The sequence below is a fragment of the Scatophagus argus genome, chromosome 9, assembly GCF_020382885.2.
Source record: "Scatophagus argus isolate fScaArg1 chromosome 9, fScaArg1.pri, whole genome shotgun sequence".
NCBI classification, from domain to species: domain Eukaryota; kingdom Metazoa; phylum Chordata; class Actinopteri; family Scatophagidae; genus Scatophagus; species Scatophagus argus.
This window is the reverse complement of record NC_058501.1, coordinates 1,273,476-1,292,301: the sequence shown is the minus strand read 5'-3', so window position 1 is coordinate 1,292,301 and position 18,826 is coordinate 1,273,476.

The following is an 18,826-nucleotide window of genomic DNA, read 5'->3' as shown; positions in this document are numbered from 1 at the left end:
TTTTGTGCTTTAGTTGACTGACGCTCATACAGTCTCTCCAAAATCACAACACCTTTCATGTTTGTTGAGTTTTACATTGTTCACTTTTACACTTCAAGACCTAATCATTTGCTACGGTGAGTATATTACTAATAGTGATAAGAAATAATCACAAGAAATACCAAAATAAGACCCATTTGTAAGGAATTAACCATTAATCGTTATTGAAGAGTTTACTGAAAAAGCTGTAGGTGTAACAGAAACTCTGAAAGAAAATGTTGATTTTGTCCAATCCAGCTTGAACTACTCACTGTGATCCTTATGACTCCTTTTTTTCAGTTTTGAATTATGTAAAACTTGTGTGGGTGCATTCCAAGTTACCCTTACCATACCGAAACACTGGGAAGATGTTACAGATTTATGTTTACCAGTTGTCACTGGCATTATTGAGCTACATAGAGGATTACTGACACAAAGAGTAGTATTATCTTAGACTATGCTTATGACGTTTTTCATATGACACCTAATTCCATTTAAATGATTCTCAATGCTATGATCACACAGTAGAGTGGTCATAGCATTGAGAATCATTGCTATGATCACACAGTAGAGTGACTGTTGAGAGCAAACGAATTGTTCACACATAGTCATTCCCTTAAAAATGTGGAAGAAAAAGTGTTAAATAGGTAATGTTGTATGGCTGTATATAGCTCATATTACTCTTTGTCTGATTGTACAATTGCACTGTGGTATGTCTTGTTCAGAGGCCAGTTTGTCTGCTACGGTGTACTTTTCCACAAAGGGGTTGCCTGGAAAAACAGAGCTGGGACAATGGAGAATCAAAACCGGTGGCTCTAATAGGCAATTACAACAGCAATTCTAAAAAATATGTGATGTAAATAAAGTAAAGTAAATAAAAACAGAATGTAATCATTTTTCAAATAAACTGTGTTTACTGACAACAGTTTTATTAAGTGTTCCTGAGCCCCATGGAGTAATATCCTTTATGCAGTCATGTGTTTCACAAAGGGGTGAACCTCAACCCATTCTTGCTTGTGACCAACTGAGTAAATGCTTCTTTCATGCCTAATCATGATACTATTACCTGGTACCGATGAACCTGTTTACCTGTTCCAAACAGGTGTTTCAACTTTCCCAGTCTCTTGTTACTGCTGTCCCAACTTGCTTTAAACATGTTAATGAGGTCATTTACTAAGGGTAAGGGTATTCATTTACCAAATATATTTGTAGTATATGTCAAAAAAATTGTAAATCACCACATTAGCATTAGGGTTTTGTATAAATAATGCTCAAATAAAGACATCTGCACCTTCATGAGGACAAAACAAAGGCAGTCAAGCACGTTCCAGATTGAACAATATGGAGCTCCTCTTCCTCTGCTTATTCAGTTCTCTTTTTTAATCGCCATGTGTCTCCCCTCCTCCGTCTGTGCTTCACTTTCTCTTTCTGTCTGTCCTCTCATCCAGAGCTTTGTCAAGGGTATGGAAAAATACTGGAGTGTCTTGCCAGCTCTAAAAGGACAGAGGCCTCCCATTTCCTCCCAAGTTCTCAGCCAGAAAAGGGTGGATTGCCCACTCTGGATCAGAGGAGAGTTGCTGCCCCAAGTGGAGGAGTTCAAGTTTCTTGGGGTCTTGTTCATTAATGAGGGAAGATTGACAAGTGGATTAGGGCAGCGTCCACTGTGATATGGACCCTGTGGTGAAGAGAGAGTTGAACGGAGAGGCGAGGCTCTCGATTTACCAATAAATATACGTTCCAACCCTCACCTATAGTCACAAGCTATGGGTAGTGACTGAAAGAACAAGACTGCAGATACAAGCGGCCAAAACCAGTTTCCTCTATAGGGTGGCTGGGCTTAGCCTTAGCGATAGGATGAGGAACCCGTCAGCCGGGAGGAGCTCAAAGTAGAGCTGCTGTTTCTCCGCATCAAGAGGAGCCAGTTGAGGTGGTTCAGGCCTCGGTTAGGATGCCTCTCGGATGTCTCCCTGGGGAGTTGTTTCAAGCATGTCCATCTGGGAGGAGGCCCCGGGGAAGGCCTAGGACATGGTGGATGGACTATATCTCTTGCCTGGCCTGGGAACACCTCGATGTCCAACCAGATGAGCTTGTGGAGAGAAGACAGTCTGGGCTTCCCTGCTGAGACTGCTCCCCCCACAAACCAGACCTGGACCCAGATAAGAAGACCAGATGAGAAGAGACAAGACATTCCAGCACGCTAAAACAGTATGTGCAGATAATTTTTAGCGTGTACACAACCTAAGTATAGAACCAATACTTTGTGAACTGCATACCATTTACAGCAAAATATTACAGTATGCAGTGCAACATAGACCAATCAGCCATAACATTATTACTGCCCGCCTAATATTGATAGGTCCCCGTTTTTCCGCCAATACAGTCCTGACCCGTTGAGACATGGACTCCACTAGACCTCTGAAGGTATGCTGTAGTATCTGGCACCAAGCCGCCAGTAGCAGATCCTTTAAATCCTGTAACCTGTGAGATGGAGCCCCCATGGATTGGACGTGTTTTTCCAGCACATCCAACAAATGCTGGATTGATTTGAGAACTGAAAAGTTTGGAGGCCAAGTCAGCGCCTCAAACTCATTGCATTCTACAAACCATTCCTGGCTTTTATTTGTTTATTTGTCAGAATGCATTCTCCTGGCTTTGATTGTCATTTGTTTTGTGGTGCTACACCACACAACATTTTCAACCATGCACTCACCTATGCTGCTGATTTCACATATGCCATCATTTAATGTAAGTTCTTTTGCAGGTTAATTTCTGTTTATTTAAACAATAAATAATTTACTTGGCTTTGTTGTGTGCATTTCCCATTTTTGTCAAAGATGTGCAGCCAGGTTTGTGACGCCATGTTATTCTGTCATGTATGTATGTGTTATTTTATGAATGGGCTTCATTTTGCATAAAGACTCAGATTTTCACACACACACACACACACACACACACACACACACACACACACACACACACATTGCCTAATCATTAGTGCACCAGCACAAGGTTAGGGGGTCACCAAAAATTTTAGCAATCAACCTCTGGGACCATGATTATCCAAATTAAATTGCAGTCATTTGTATTTATTAAAATATTTGGAAAACAGTGATGAATGGACTGACTTTTATGAGTAGAGAAAAAAATATTGTTCTGGCAGCAACCATGAACTGCTGGGATTTATCACAGAGAATTTCCCAAGATAGTGCATCCTGGAAAAAAAATGGTATTAATGGTGCAGTCTCTCACCACTACCTTACAGGTGATGATGTGATGAACAATCTGATGGTGAAAGCTGTTGGTAGGACCTGAGGCCCTGTGCTAAGAGTCTGACAGACGGATGACATGAATAACATGTTAGGGCAGGTACACACTGATTATGTCATGCTAAAATCTTTCAGATTCTTACAAAGCATTCCTTTACCGCAGCCTTCATGTCTCACATATCCTCCAGCGTGAGAAAATAAGCAGTGCTTATCACATGATCTATTTTAAGTGATCATACAGAGGAGTTATGATTGTCAAGAGGAAGCAAAGCTCTGCTCATCCCAAACAGGAACAGGAACTAAAATTACTTACTGATCATCCACGCACCATACTTTGTCACTTAGGTTTCAAACATGACTGTGTTTCCTAGCCACAGCAATTTTGGTTTTTAAAGCAACGGTTGCCGATTCATTTTAGAAGTTTTTTTTTTGTTTTGTTTTTGTTTTGTTTTTTTATATATTTGTAGAAAATAAATCAAATGTTCTTCTGATAAAAACAAAAAACTGGTGTCTGACTGTCACAGGCCTGTAATAAACTCATTCAATCATTTAATTCAACCTGAATGAAATGTCCCAATGAAGATTTTTTACATGCTTTTGTCAGCTGAAAACAGTAAAATAATAACTGATATATGGTGTTTAAATGTAACCACCTGATTGTAGGGACTGTATGAAACAAAAATTGGTGTAGCAAAACCATAACTATGCTCCCCCTAATTGAATAAGGGGGTGTAGTTGAAGGATTCAAGGAGCTTTATTTGTCATTACAGCTATGTATAGAGCAATCAAACAGCATTCCTGCAGGATGCTACATGGTGCTACACAGGAGACTACACATAAGTGAAATAAAATAAAAATACAAAAGCATAAAAAATAAAAAGTAAAAACTGAAATATAAAATGAAAAATATAAAAAGTAAAAAATATGACCAGATATCTACAGTATATCATCGCTGCCCCTTGAAAAAAACGTATCTCCAAAATTCGTAGCATTCGGAGCATGTTTTTTACTATGTGCTCCAATGATGTGCAGTTATTTACATATTCTACATGTCCACTTTACACATTACGCTAACAAAAGCTTTTGGGTTGCATTTTATATTGAAATCAAGATAAATCATAGGCAAATAGTAATGTGATATTGACGTGCACACATCAGTTTGACTGATGGTCGTATAAATACCCAACACATCAGTTGCTAGGGAGGAATGCGGACATGCGGTACAATGTAAAATGTCAAAAACGTAAAAAGTGGAGATACGTTTTTTTCGCCGGACAGTAACGATATACACTGTTAAACACAAAACACACAAGACAGTGCAATACAGTTAAACATTCGGGAATGACTCTTAAAATGTGTGTAGTGCAGAGGTGTGCAAATTTTGGGGTTGCGTGGGTTTGTGTGAAGCGTATGTGCTTGTTTGTGAATGTTTATGTGTTTGACTGTATGTCAGTCCTGTCCCTGGGAGTTTAGAAGTCTTATGGCTTCCTCATTAGTTGCTTAAAAGGAAAGTTTTTCTCCCAGTGGCTGACTTTGGTCAAACCTGTGTCCCCTCTATGCCGGGGTAATGTAATACAGCTTCCATGTGTGAATGTGCGAATCTGTATCACCGTGAAAGCTTCCCTGTGTAAATAAATGTCATAATATAAACATTTTGTGTAATTCATAAACAGTGTTTCCTTTACAAAATGCCAAAGGACACTGGAACCTCATTTTTATATTGTTAAATGTTTATTATGAAGCCTTTGTCAAAAAGAGAGGGAGATTCTTAAAAAGATATCATATTTTTGAACTAATATTTATGATATAATATTAAAAAAGCAACGATTACTTAATAGCTTTTCCTATAGCTTGCTAACATATTTCATAACCCTTTTCAGTTAATGGAAATTGCCTAGGTGTTGTCGTATAACATATGTTAAGTCCAAAAGTGGGACCCAAGTGCAGGACACCGATGATGGGTGAGCTTTGGTAGTAAGAAGTGTGTTTTAAAGTAACCAGGAATTACGATACCTGTGGGTGATGGTTTGGCGACAAACAAGCTGGGGTGGTGGCTGATGAGTAACGAAACACACAAAGACAACAGTTCAACGCTGGGAAATAAAAGGAGAAACGACAGAATCTATGCACTAATCTGGTGAAGAGTGGTTGGAAAGCTTGGGTAGCTGAAGGCTAATAATCTGATGGGAGGCAGGTGTGCAGACTGAGAAGAGTGATAAGCTGATTGCAGACAGGTCTACGCAATGGTCCAGGAGAGCCATGAGGGAGGACCTACGCCAGCAGACAGACGGACAAGACATAAACAAAAAGACAGACGGTTGAGCACAAAGTGAAAGCGAAACCACAGTGACTTCAAGGGATACAGACATGGTCAAAGTACTGTTGTGCTGTGGAACATGTAGAAAATATTCACATTATGCATGTTATGTAACAATGCATGTTATGAGCTTCAAAATCTTTTTTCACAAAATTAGGTCTGTTTGAGAGAGAAAATTAGGTCGAGTGCAAGAATGAAGAAAAAAAGCTTGGAGAAAAGAACCTGAAAGGCCTTGTTTCTCTCCATGGCACCTAAGTTGCTTAATCAGCTACAATCTTTACTCTCCACTCCCTGCAGCAGATCAAAGACAGCCTCTACTTTTGAATCTGGCCCTTCAATTAGATGGATTAGTATCAAATTAAGTTTTGATTTTCTCCCTTGTGGGACACTCAGCAGGGTGACACAGGGAGAACACGTGAGGGGCCAAAACACATACAATCCTCAGGAGAAAGGGACACAGTGGAAAAGGAGGCCCTCATCACTAGGAGGCCCCGGAAACACGTCCAAATGGGTCCTCAGAGGCATTCTTCACCAACAATTGGGAGTGGCTCTCTATTTCCCAGTTGTTTACATCCCTCAGCTCTTTGAACTGCTGCAAAAGTGGGTAAGGGATAACTGACAAGTGACTTTGTAACTAAAACTAAAATGTTCAAACTGTAATTAATAAGGTGCTGATTAGTGGTGTAAATGTCAGGTATTACTGTGTATACATATGCAAGTGCAGTAGGTTTTGTGATTGCTCATGTGAGCTCTTTTGTTTGCAGCACAAACAGTTCTGACCACATTTGGCATGACGGCACCACAATAAAAGTTTGTTTGATAATGAATTAATTAAAGCTGCCACAAAGTCATTCTGTCCAAAGCTTTCAGGAATGCTGCTTTGTTCATTGTGTGCTTCTATTCCTTCGTGAATTCTCTTTTGTGTGTCCCATGATGGGACACTTTGTGCGAACTGAACAAAATAATATTAAATGTTAAGGTTCTATCCTATCAAAATTCTAAATGTCTTAATTGTTGACTCCGTTCTCTTACCTAATGATTGGTTTACAGTTATGGGCTACCTACGGTGTTTTGTTGGAAAGAAGACTGTCTGGACCAAATACATGGAATACTAAGGAATGGAACATGAAATACTACACGTGCTGCGGCATTCTGGATTAGTTGGAGAGTCTTTATGGACTTAATGGGGCAGCCTGATAACAGGGAGTTGCAATAGTCCAGTTGCAACATTAGCTGTTCCGACAACCATGCAACCAGAATCATGCCACAGGCCAGGCTTAGTACATAAAGTAGGACCATAGTAGATGCAGAGAGGCTGCTGCGTGCTGCACCATTTTCAAAAAAAGATTCCTTTTTGGGGCAGCCTGATAATAGGGAGTGCAATAGTCCAGCCTGGAAGTATGAAATGCAGCGACTAATTGTTCCACATCTTTCTGAAACATGATATGCCTGATTTTTGCAATGTTGCATAGATGAACAACTGCAGTCCTTGAAATTTGTAATTCCCAGATTTCTGACAGTGGGGCTGGACACCAAGGTAATGCTATCCAAGGTAGCTATATCACTAAATAATGTGTTTCTAAGATGTTTAGGGCCCAGCACAGTAACTTCAGTTTTGTCTGAGTTTAGAAGTAGAAAATTGCATCCAGGTTTTTATGACTTAAGGCAGGGGTGCCCACACTTTTTTGGCTTGCGAGCTATTTTTAAAATGGCCAAGTCAAAATGATTTACCTACAACAAAAATGCAAAACATATATCTACTTATATATGTACTGAGTATACCTTATATATTTACAATATATGTTGGTGTACCTTGCATAACAGCGTGAACCTGTATGGCACAATACAGTTCTGTGCATTTTTGGCCATTACCTTACTCTGATGACTTGCACTGCATGGAATCAGCCAGGGTTGCATAGTCCAGACAGTAGCTGCTGATAGCCAACCTCAAACACACTTCCAAATGATCATCAGTCATGGTGGAACGGTATTTGGACTTAAGAATCTTCATGTGGGAAAAGGCTGACTTGCATAAATAAGTTGAGCCGAATAATGCAGTCAAGAAGGTTGCACATTTCCTCATGTTTGGGTACTTTTCCTCATTGAACAAGTTCCAGAACAGTCCATGAGCCCTGGACTTCAGCTCAATATCAGCCTGTAGTGTCAAAATCTCCTCCTCCACTCCAGGCGAGTTTTGATGAAACAGTGTTGCAATTTTTGATGCGAGTGAATCAATGTCAACATCTTCCCGAAAAGAGTTGCACATAAATGTAGCAACTGGCTCGACTGAAGCAAAGTCTTGAAAACATCTGTCAAACTCTGACAGACAATTGTCAGTCCGTTGTGTGTAACACTCATGGTCAAGTTCCGCACATGCCTTCTGTTGCGTCACCAGCTCTGATGCGAGGTTTTGGAAGTTTCCCAAATGATGGCACAGCAGCTTTAAGGACAGGTGTTGTTGCAAAGCCCAATATATATATATGAATATAAAATAATTGAATATTTAATTATAAATAATAAAAAAAATAATACTTCTTTGAGCAGCTTAGTTGGGATAGGGTCTAAGAGGCATGTTGTTGGTTTTGATGACGAGATCAGTGAATTTAGTTTATGAAGGTCAATGGGAGAAAAGCACTCTAGATATTTGTCTGGTCCTACAGCTGTTAGCAATGCTCAAATGCATGTTCTGCATTTGAAGGCAGGTCACTACCAGCTGAAGTTAGGTGTTGAATTTTGTCCCTGATGAGTAAAATTTTATCATTAAAAAAGGTCATAAAGTCATTGCTGCTGAGGTTTACAGGAATACAAGGCTCAATAGCGCTATGACTGTCAGCCTAGCTACAGTGCTGAAGAGAAACCTGGGATTGTTCTTATTTTCTTCAGTATACTCTGAGTAATAGGCTGCACTGGTATTCCAAAGGGCCTATCATGTTAGAGCGCAACACTATTGGATAGACATCAACATCAAGTGTAGGGATTTTTCCTAGTGGCCTGGTACTGCTGCTGGATCCTGAGCCCTCTATGGCCCTGCCTACTGCACTGATAGTGCTGCTGGATCCAGAACCCTCTCCATGGTCCTGCCTGGATCCTGCTGCTCCTGCTCTGCACTGTTCTCTCTATCCGCCCTGTCTGTCCTCTCTCACTCTCCTTTCTCTCTCCATCTCCCTGTCTCTCCTCTCCCCCCTCTCCCTCCCAGCCGGTCGCAGCAGAAGAGAGTCTGAGTCTGGTTCTGCTCGAGGTTTCTGCCTGTTAAAAGGAAGTTTCTCCTCGCCACAGTCGCCAAATGCTTACTCAGTGTGGGGTTTTGCTCTGGGACCTGTTTCTCTCTGATTCTCTTCTTTTTTTTTTTTTTTTTTTTTCTGAATGTGTTGTTTACACACCTCTTGAGATAACTGTGTTATGAATTGGCAAAATTTAATTGAATTGAAAATTGAATTGAATTGCTATTTCTCACAACGAAGGATCCCCAGCGCCTCCAAATTTCTTTGGATATTTAGAATCTCATTAGATTTCATATTTCAGTGAAAAAGAGTGAGCAAGAGAAATACAGGCCACTCAAGCATATGGGCCTATCCCCTTTGAGTGCTATTTATTAATTCATTCATTCATTCATTTAGCAGAAACCCTACCCAGAAACAGCAGTTGCCATGGAAAGCAGTAGAAAGAACACATGTTGAAAAGAAGATAGAGATGAAGGTAGAAGTAAAGACATAAAGTGAGAAATGAGGAAAATATGAACATCGAGAAGAGAATATGTCCTGTAATAACAGCTTTAAAACTAAATGGCCAAATTGCAAATGAGAGACCCTTTAAAGGCATTTTACCAAGATCTCTAACAAGCTGAATTTGAAGCATCCTTCAGAGTGTTGTGTGTTATGACTTAGAGCTAAAGAGGACTCCAAATAAGCAGCCGAACAAAGACTGGAAAAGGTTACAAGGTCTGAGAAATAGGTGTGTGGGTAATCTGCCTGCTCCGCCCTGCTTCACTCCGGTTGGACAGGCATTCAAAAACACAGATGAGCCACTGGGAGACCAGGAAAAAAGAGAAAAGAGAAACACAACACAAAGAGCAACACAACACAAGATAGTAATCCTAACACAGAGGTGGCACAATTGCATACAACAGTAGGAAGATCCAAAAACTGGACATAAAGAGTTAACTCAGTGCAGTGTGAAATGAAACTGAGTGAAGTGATGCAAGTATCTGTCTAATTTCAAATACTTCACAACGCTTCTCTTCATTCAGATAAAGTAAAAATGAAAGGATGAGAGGCCTGGAGGAAACAACTGCAGCTTGTAAAAACTGTAGTTTTGAGATCGGTCAAACACACAGCATTATTAGCTACTGTACATCTATAATGTCGTTTCCATATGATACACTGGCAGGTTCGGAGCGAGTGATTGGACTTCAACCACTGCGACACGTCACATGATAAATTTGCAAGAATAAGGGTTCACTTCAAAGTAACACATTGGTATATCATTTGACCACATCTAAAGGCAAAAGTGTTTGATTCTTCTCCAAATGTCCACTCTTAAAGGTAGGACAAAAAACTCTGTTGTCACTGAAAGGGGTAAGATGTGATTGTATAAATGGGCGTGGAAAACTTTTGGACAGTTAACCATAGAAGGTATTCACACTGTGGCACTTGTTTGTACATTCAAAAAGTGATAGAAAAAAAATTGTGTACACAAACCTGAAAAATTATTGCCACACCTTAGAAAGGTGATTGATTGATAAGGACTTCATTTGAAACTGGAATTTGTTTTGTGATCTAACTGATAGCTAACTGATAACGGGTGAATGATCTCAAGTTGCAATCACGGCTGCAAATTTGGTCACATGGGTCGAGAGAAAGCTCAATGGATGTCACCAGATTTGAGGAAGGCAGAAAGAATGAGGGGAAAGATAGACACATGAGGGACAAGACTTCACTCAAGCAAATGTCAACAAAGAAGACAAGCATTCACAGCTGAAAATAAAATGTATTTCACCTATAAAACCTGTCACCTCCTGAGAGGTCTGTGTGCATGTGTGTTTGTGTGTGTGACTGGGTGTGTTCTCTAAAACATGTAAGAAGCAGTAATGACATCAGAGAGAGAAATCCTAGGATTTGAAGTTTTCATTCTGACGTGACTTCAGGAACGTATGCTCTGACATCTGCTCTAAAAACTTCCACTGCATCATACCTCATCACTCTTGAATATTTATATCATACAGTGTGTCTAAAAAAAAAACTGATGGTGGTCTAACCTGAAGAATTTGTTAGTGTTGTAATAAACAGTCAGTTGGTATTATCTGTGGATGTGATGCAGTATGTCTGCTTAGCAGAGAGTAAAAACCTGTGACTCAGAGTAAAGATGAAGCATTATTGGCTGGCAATGTGGGTGTGTACATTCACATGGGATAATGTGTGTGAGCCTGTATGAGTGTGTGCTTACTAGCAGGTTTATAGGCCTGAGGGCTCTTGCTTTGTTTATACCGAGTCTTGTTAGTCACTGCTATAGTCACTCCAATATGACAACACACCTGATTCATGCTAAGCTTTGAAGAAAGAAAGCTCAACTTACTCAATGACTTTTGAAGGCTGAGGCTGAAAATTGTATTTCTCCATACATTAATCCATTTTCTATATGCATATATTTTGTTATCCAGGTCATTAGTTTTGAAATTATTTTAATCACATTTTTTTTAGATATTTTCCAAAAATATCAATATTATGGAGGAACGGCAGGTAATTCAAATTTTATAGTAATTTAAGTACTTAAAACTTTGACCTAATGATGGCACTATAAGAGTATTGGGAAATCAATAAAATCATTAGGACTTATATGAATATCTGCAACAAACTTGGACGGACATGCCATTCCTAGGACCTTAATGCTATGAAGCAAGTAAAGACCAAAACCAACAATATAACCAACAGAACCTTGTTTAACTCCATGGCTATCTTTGGCAAACATGAAGGATTCATTGTTAACATGCACAAACTGAGATTGATCTGATAAATATTACTGAAACCAGATTAACACAGTTGCTTTAGTGCCAATTAAATGTTCCAGTCTTTGTAATAAGATGTGATGGTCAGTGGTTTCAGCTGCAGCACTAAGTTCTTACAATACAAGTACAGAGACTAGTCCCTTGTCTGGTGCAGTTGGAAGGTCAGTTAAAACTTTGACCAGTAGTCTCTGAGCTATGATACATTTCAAAACCTGACTGGATATTCCCAAATAAACTACTGTTATTCGTAGTGTTGTGGTAGTCGAGATTGGTCTTTTCGCAAGACCACTTTTTTGAGGTCTCAGTCTTTCGATGGCATTTTCATTCAGACCAGCAGTGCTTTATTAGTCCACACTATTGCAATGAATGCAAATGTAACAGTGATTTAAAATAATTTGCAGGTTTTAATTTACGAGACTACTTATGGTTGTGGCTGCTCCTCTCCTACCCCCCCTTCACACAATCAAAAATAGATGAGAAGACACAAAGAGGACATGACAGAAAAATCTTCTGGTCTTAAGTTAGAGTTGAAAAGGGCACGGTACATTTTAGGGCCTTCTACTTCCTTGCTAGTTGTTTGCCACCTGCAAACTAATGCCAATTTAATGAATGCGGTGTAGATTGGTGAATGTGACTGATTTCACTCTGAGCCACTGAAAGGACAGGGCCTTGTTCTTTCGTAATGTTTTTTGTTAGAATTGTGACAGCAGAGGCTGAAGCTTTGTTAATGCACTAGCTAACAGCCATTAGCTGTAACTGGGAGCAAGTAGGTGCAGAAGGCATCAAACTGGGGTTTCCTAAGTTGGTACTTTATTTTCTACGAACTTAACATTGACTTGACATACAAAGCCTTGTCATGCATGAGCTGTAGCGTATAGTTAGCATAACTACACCACTTATTACTGCGCTACACATTTAGCTACGCCTACAATGATGGTACAGAGTGAACTCTTACCTCTAGTATTTCACAAAACAAAGGGAGGTACCATCTTGTGGGGCTATGTGGCATTAAAGTAACACATAAACTCTAGCTGTAGGTCCAGCTCTCTCACACATGAGGTGGAATAATACAGAGTTGCATTTCCAATTCACTTTTACTTTGAAATTACTTGCCTCATGCAAGGCAAGTAGGCTACATTTTTACACAGTTAGGTCCATATACGTGTATTGGGACTTGTACAAGATTTTTGGCACACTGAATTTGAAATGAAACACTCAAGATGTGAATGTGAAGACTTTCAACATTAATTCAAAGAGTTTGACACAAGTGTGCCATTAATCATTTAGGAATCACAGCCATTTTTATATACCCACCCCCACTTTGGTGGCTCACAAATGATGAGACACACTAACACAATTACAATTGGTTTTAATACTTGGATGAAAATCCATTGCTTTCAATAACTGCCTGAAGTGTGGAACCCATTTACATTACCAAATCCTCCTTTGAAATGCTTTACCAGGCCTTTACTACAGCTGTCTTCAGCTGTTACTTGTTTGTTGTTCTTGCTTCAGATCAGGTGACTGACTTGGCCAGTGAGGTATGCCACCAGTAACACATGACAGGAAGTGAATGCTTATTCTAGTACAATAGCAAATCATGCATTTTTAATGTGGACGTAGTTAAGCCAGACTGCATATAGCCAGAAGCAGAGATCACATAAATTTGCAGACTTGTGTTTTATCCAGCATAGTTTGAATGAATGAGAAGCAGGTTAAGCTGGATTGTGTTGCTTTTGGTCACAGAATTTCAGAAAAGTGAACCTTGATAAAGAATCAGCCAGCGACTGAATGGAACGTTGATTCCATTCGGCCAGCGACTTGATAAAGACTATGATAAAGATAGTTAATGATAGTCAAGCTATATCAATTGGGTACAGTTCAAATAGTGCCATGGAAGTGTTAGCTGGCAAAGATGACATTTATTTTGGCCATACTTTGCCAAACCACTGATCAAAAAACCAAACCTCAAAACCAACCCATGGGGCTGCATCTCTATACAACGTGCACAAACCAAGGCCCTTAAAGACACTGATGAGCGATGAGAGTTTGGTGTGGAAGAACTTGACTGCCCTGCACTGAGTCCTGACCTCAACCCAATAGAACTCCTTTGGGATGAATTAGAGTGAAGACTGCGAGCCAGCCTTGTCGTCCAACATAAGTGTCTGACCTCACAAATGCACTTCTGGAAGAATGGTCAAAAATTCCCATAAACACACTCCTAAACCTTGTAGAAAGCCTTCCCAGAAGAGTTGAAGCTGTTATAGCTGCAAGGGGTGGACGGATGTCATATTAAACCCTGTGGATTAAGAATGAGATGTCACTTGTCAGATAAGCAAATACTTTTGGTAATATAGTGCAGCTAACATGGATCTCATTGTCTTGGTCAATAAGCCAACGATAAGACTCATCAACCAACCTGCTGCTCCTGCTTTCCCTGTTCACGGCCCAGCCTGCCTACCAGGAGCTGCCTCCATCAGCTCTCCCCTGACTGAACATTCCCCATCTATCCCATATCTCATGGTGTTAACTGCTTTCCTGCCTGTACAACATCCATTGCACGTCTGCCCGTCCTGGGTGAGGGATCCCTCCTCTGTTGTTCACCCTGAGGTTTCTTCCATTTTTTCCTGTTAAAGGTTTTTCTGGGAGTTTTTCCTTAGTCGATGTGAGGGTCGAAGGGCAGAGGATGTTGCTGATGTTATGTTAAGCCCTTTGAGACAAACTGCTTGTAAAAATGGGCTATACAAATAAAGTTGTCTGGTCTTGCCTTTAAACTCTACAGTTACTAGAGTAACTAGAGTTAACTTTCTCACCATATCTAAATCTTTCCAGCCATCTAATTCCTGTTATTGTTTAAACACTTTTTTCAGCTCTCCCAAGTTTTCACTGCAGGGAATTTCAGATGTTACTGCTCTGACACCGTTTCTTTCATCAGTTGCTTTTCTCTTTACAATGTTTTTCTTGCACGCTGTTTATATCTTTGCTCAGCATTCCTGCATTTTGCAAACAAACTGCTATCTCTTAACATTTTAGCTTCAGTGTCTTCCAGGGCATTCCTCAACCCATTTAAGAGGGCAGCGAGGCTTACAGATGATAACTCATGTCCTCTTTTTTTTTTTTTGAAAATTTGAAAACCCACAGGGATCAATAGAGTATTCTGATTTTGATTCTGATTCTAATCAGAGGTGAAAGTAATCAAAATTGGACAGAAAGAACAAAGACAAGAAATGCAAAGCTGGAAACAACACAACAGTGAATAATTACGAAATTAAAACAGGATATACAGAGCACACTTGGGAGATTGACTGGAAGATATATCACATTCATTCAAGACCTTTAAGGCAATCTACAGTATGTAATTAATTTTATATGTCCATTTACTGCATTGGAGCTACTAAGGTTATCTATTGACCAATTTCCAATTCATTTGCAATGCTGTCTCACTGCAAACAGCATATTCTCATATATGTACGTTTACTGTAGGTTCTTTTCCCCTTTGCTGAACCTTTAACTCTGGACACTTACTCCCACACAAGTACGGAATCCCTATATTCATCATCACTTTATCACCATATAATCCGTGCTTGAGGGTCTGACTGCATGTTGTGTAACAAATGTGGAAGTTTTGTGATTACATGGAAATGTTTCTCTACACATACCAGGCGCAGTTTTCAGAAAGCAGGTTTAATGAAATCTCTGAGCAAGTTAAGCCTGAAGTGAGGGAAACTCTGGGTTAACTGTTTCAGCAAGGAAGGTAACTCAAACCTGAGACAGAAGGGTGAGTCAAGCCAGTTTCAAAGAGAGAGAGGTAACTTATACTCAGAGTGAGTTACCACGGTAACATAACCTGTTTGGGAGCAGGTTTTCTTTAGTGAACCCCGAGTTTCTGTCTGTCTACTTCCCTTTACAGAGCCGAACCGCCACTTCATTTCCTTATTCATTCATTCATTCATTCAGTCACACACATTTTAGCGGAGAATGGTCGAGTAATTATTGTTAAAATGGAATGCCCTTTTATTGAGGATCCTACAGATGAGGAGGCTGCTTTAGTTCACAGGGAGTTAGAAGACAATTTTGAGGCCCAGACTGGATTTGTTTTTTTGGTTTTTTCCCCTTTTCTGTTGGCTGCAGGGAAGTCAGATGTTACTTTTATTAATTATGTGAAGGATAAAGCTGCTGCACATTGGAATAACCAATGAATGATGTTTATTTTGTCTAATGTGTCAGATGTTATTACAGTAAGGTACAACAATGAGTATGTTACATTTAAGCCTAACCTGATTGAATTATACTTTTTATTTAATTTTTAGCTGCTTCCATGCCCCCCCCCAATTTGTACAAAAAATAATTGTCTTATGCAAAGGTCACTCATAGGTTTTATTTAATTTTTTCATGATAAAGGAGGTGATACAATACACTTATTCATTTCACAAAACACACCATTGCAGAAAACGCAACAATACTTCATAAAATGCATTATTACATAAAATGCACACATTTCACAAAATGTTTCACAAAACAACAACATTTTACAATAATAAAGCATTTAAGAAAACACAAAGATGTGTAAGAGCAGATGGAAACCATAAGGGAATATTTAACAAAGACCACTCATATGATGGGTAAGTTAGTATGCTTTGGACACATCATGACGTGCTTGCAGGTTCAGTGCCTCTTCACCATATTTACACCATATTTGTCAGTGTCACCAAATGTCAGAAACTGTCGTACCCAGCAATTGAAGGCAAAGGAATTTTGTTATGCTGATCTTTTTTGGGACATGGTGACATGTCCTGGATGCTTAGCTTAGCAGCTGTTTTCCACTATGACATACAGCACAAGATGAAACAATAAATGATAAAATGTGTCATGATTGGGCTGATATTATGGAATCTGAATTTGAACTGATTGAACTTATATTTGGAGAGGGAGGGGGAAAGAGAGAGAACTGTATAGTCAGAGTAAGAGTAAGCAGTTGCATTGGCTTCCCTTAAGCTAGTTTTCTATGAGCACAGAGCAACCTGGCCTTGCAAGTTACTGCCAAAACAGTGGCCAGGGCATTATCCATTCCCTGGTTATGTGTCCAGAGTCCTTATTGTTATTCCTCTGTTGATTTTACTTATTTTAATCTTGTGGGAAAACAGAGGGAGTCTTGCACTGTAGCATCAGCCAAATAAAATGATATAAATATAAAAGCAGGATTGGGAGTAGCTGTCTGAGACAGTGCGGATCAGTGCAGAATTTGAATGTGAGTGGGTTGTAGGGGTGTAAAGAGCTGATGGCATCTACAAGTGATTAATCCAGAGGAGAAGTGAATACAAAGATGGAAAGAGTAGATGCATCTGTGTAAGCTATGGAAAATGAGTATGGGAATGAGTCTCTTGTTTGGAATTTCTGTTGAACAGGCTGGACAGTGTTAATGTGAAATTATGGCATGGATTCACATTGATATACTCATGAGGCTAAAAGATGAAATAAGAAAATGTAGGAGGGAATCTTCTCTTGGCAGCGCATTAACTTGAGCAACACTGCACAAACATAGAAAATATATTTGTGAAAGGGTACATGTTTTGGTCTTCGTTCTTAAACCAAAGCTAAGCCACAAATGTGCTCAAACAGGAAAAAAAAATAAATATGTGCAACCACACAGAGCCAGCTCATGAAAGTGAGAGTGAATAACGACACGGGCGTGTGACTGTGTGTGTGTGTGTCTATGAACATGACGCCTGAGTATCCACGTGTAGACATTCTGGAATCTCCCACTCTCCCATTTTTCCTGTCGCGTGGTCAGACAGGAAGTAGTCTTGATATTAGTGTCTCTGTGCAGATCATATTCGTGACTGTCATGTTCATACCTCAGTATAAAAAGTAATCTGGGAAAATCCAGGAAATTGCTGTCGGATCATCCATGGTAGCGTGAACAGGAACTTTCTAATCCATATAACTCTAAATCATATCGAAAAAAATACGGGCTGAATAAAACCACAAAGATGTAGAGGTCATTCATGTTATTCACACTGCTATGTGTCAGTGGGGACCTGGACAGTGAAAAAAGAAAAAGCACACCCCACCCATGAACACATATTATGTGCAGTCTTTATTATCATCACTATTTAGTTAATGCTGGAGACTGGCTGTCTAAATACCCTCCAGATCCATATAGTGACCAGAATGAGCACACAATGGAAAAGACAATGTAATGCTTATTTTTCTTGTCAAACATTAAAATTGCTTAACTAACTGAATCTAATAAGTATGTTGTGGATGCAGTGGAATGCAGATATTTTTGCAGGTGTTGCCAAACGACTAGAGAAAACTGAAAAAAGGCCTGTGGTATTCCTTTTTGCTTAAAAGGTAAGCACTGCATCACACCAGACCAGTAAATGCTCCAGCTGGCGGGTCACGTAGTGCAAGTTGGGTGGTGCTTGGTTTTGGCTCGACTGTTCTGATGCAGGAATCAATATGTTTCTCAAAAACATTTAAGATGGCCAATTTGATTCAGCTTTGATCAGAACTGAATATTTTTACAGTTTCCTTAGTTTTTGGTGGTTTTTTTTGCCCTATTTTTCCAATACAGAAAACAATACAGTATAGCAGTTGCTTTTTCCTCTACCTCCTCTATTAAAGCTATACAGTACATCATGTTTTAGGACAGAAATAGACAATGGGTGTGAGAGGATCTTGGTTTATATTTCATATGCACTGCTTTGTTACACAGTTGAGTTGGGGAGACTTTCCTTTCACAGTTTGAGAAAGAGGGGTGGGAGAGAGAGAGAAAGAGAGAGAGAGAGAGAGAGAGCGTAAGTACAGTCTGTTGTTTCTACAATAGCCCTAGGGTGCACAAAGGTCTGCCAGATGACGTGTTTCACATCATGTGGCAGGCTTTTGCTGAGAGAAGAACGAGGTGCTCTGGGTGCAAAAAAAAAAAAAAAAAAAAGAAAAAATTATTGAACAATGTTCATTTGCATATATTACCTACATTATGGATTAGCAACACATTTGTGCTATCGAGCCTTGTATGACTTTATGACCTTTTTTAATGACAAGATTTAAAACATTGGAGAGAAAATTCAACACCTACTGACCTCAGTTGGTACTGATCTAACATCAAACACTGGAGCCTTAGAAACAACAGCAGAACCAGATAATTATCTTGACTGCTTTTATCCCATTAACCTTCATCAGTTAAATTCATACATTTTTTCTTTTAAACCGACAACATGC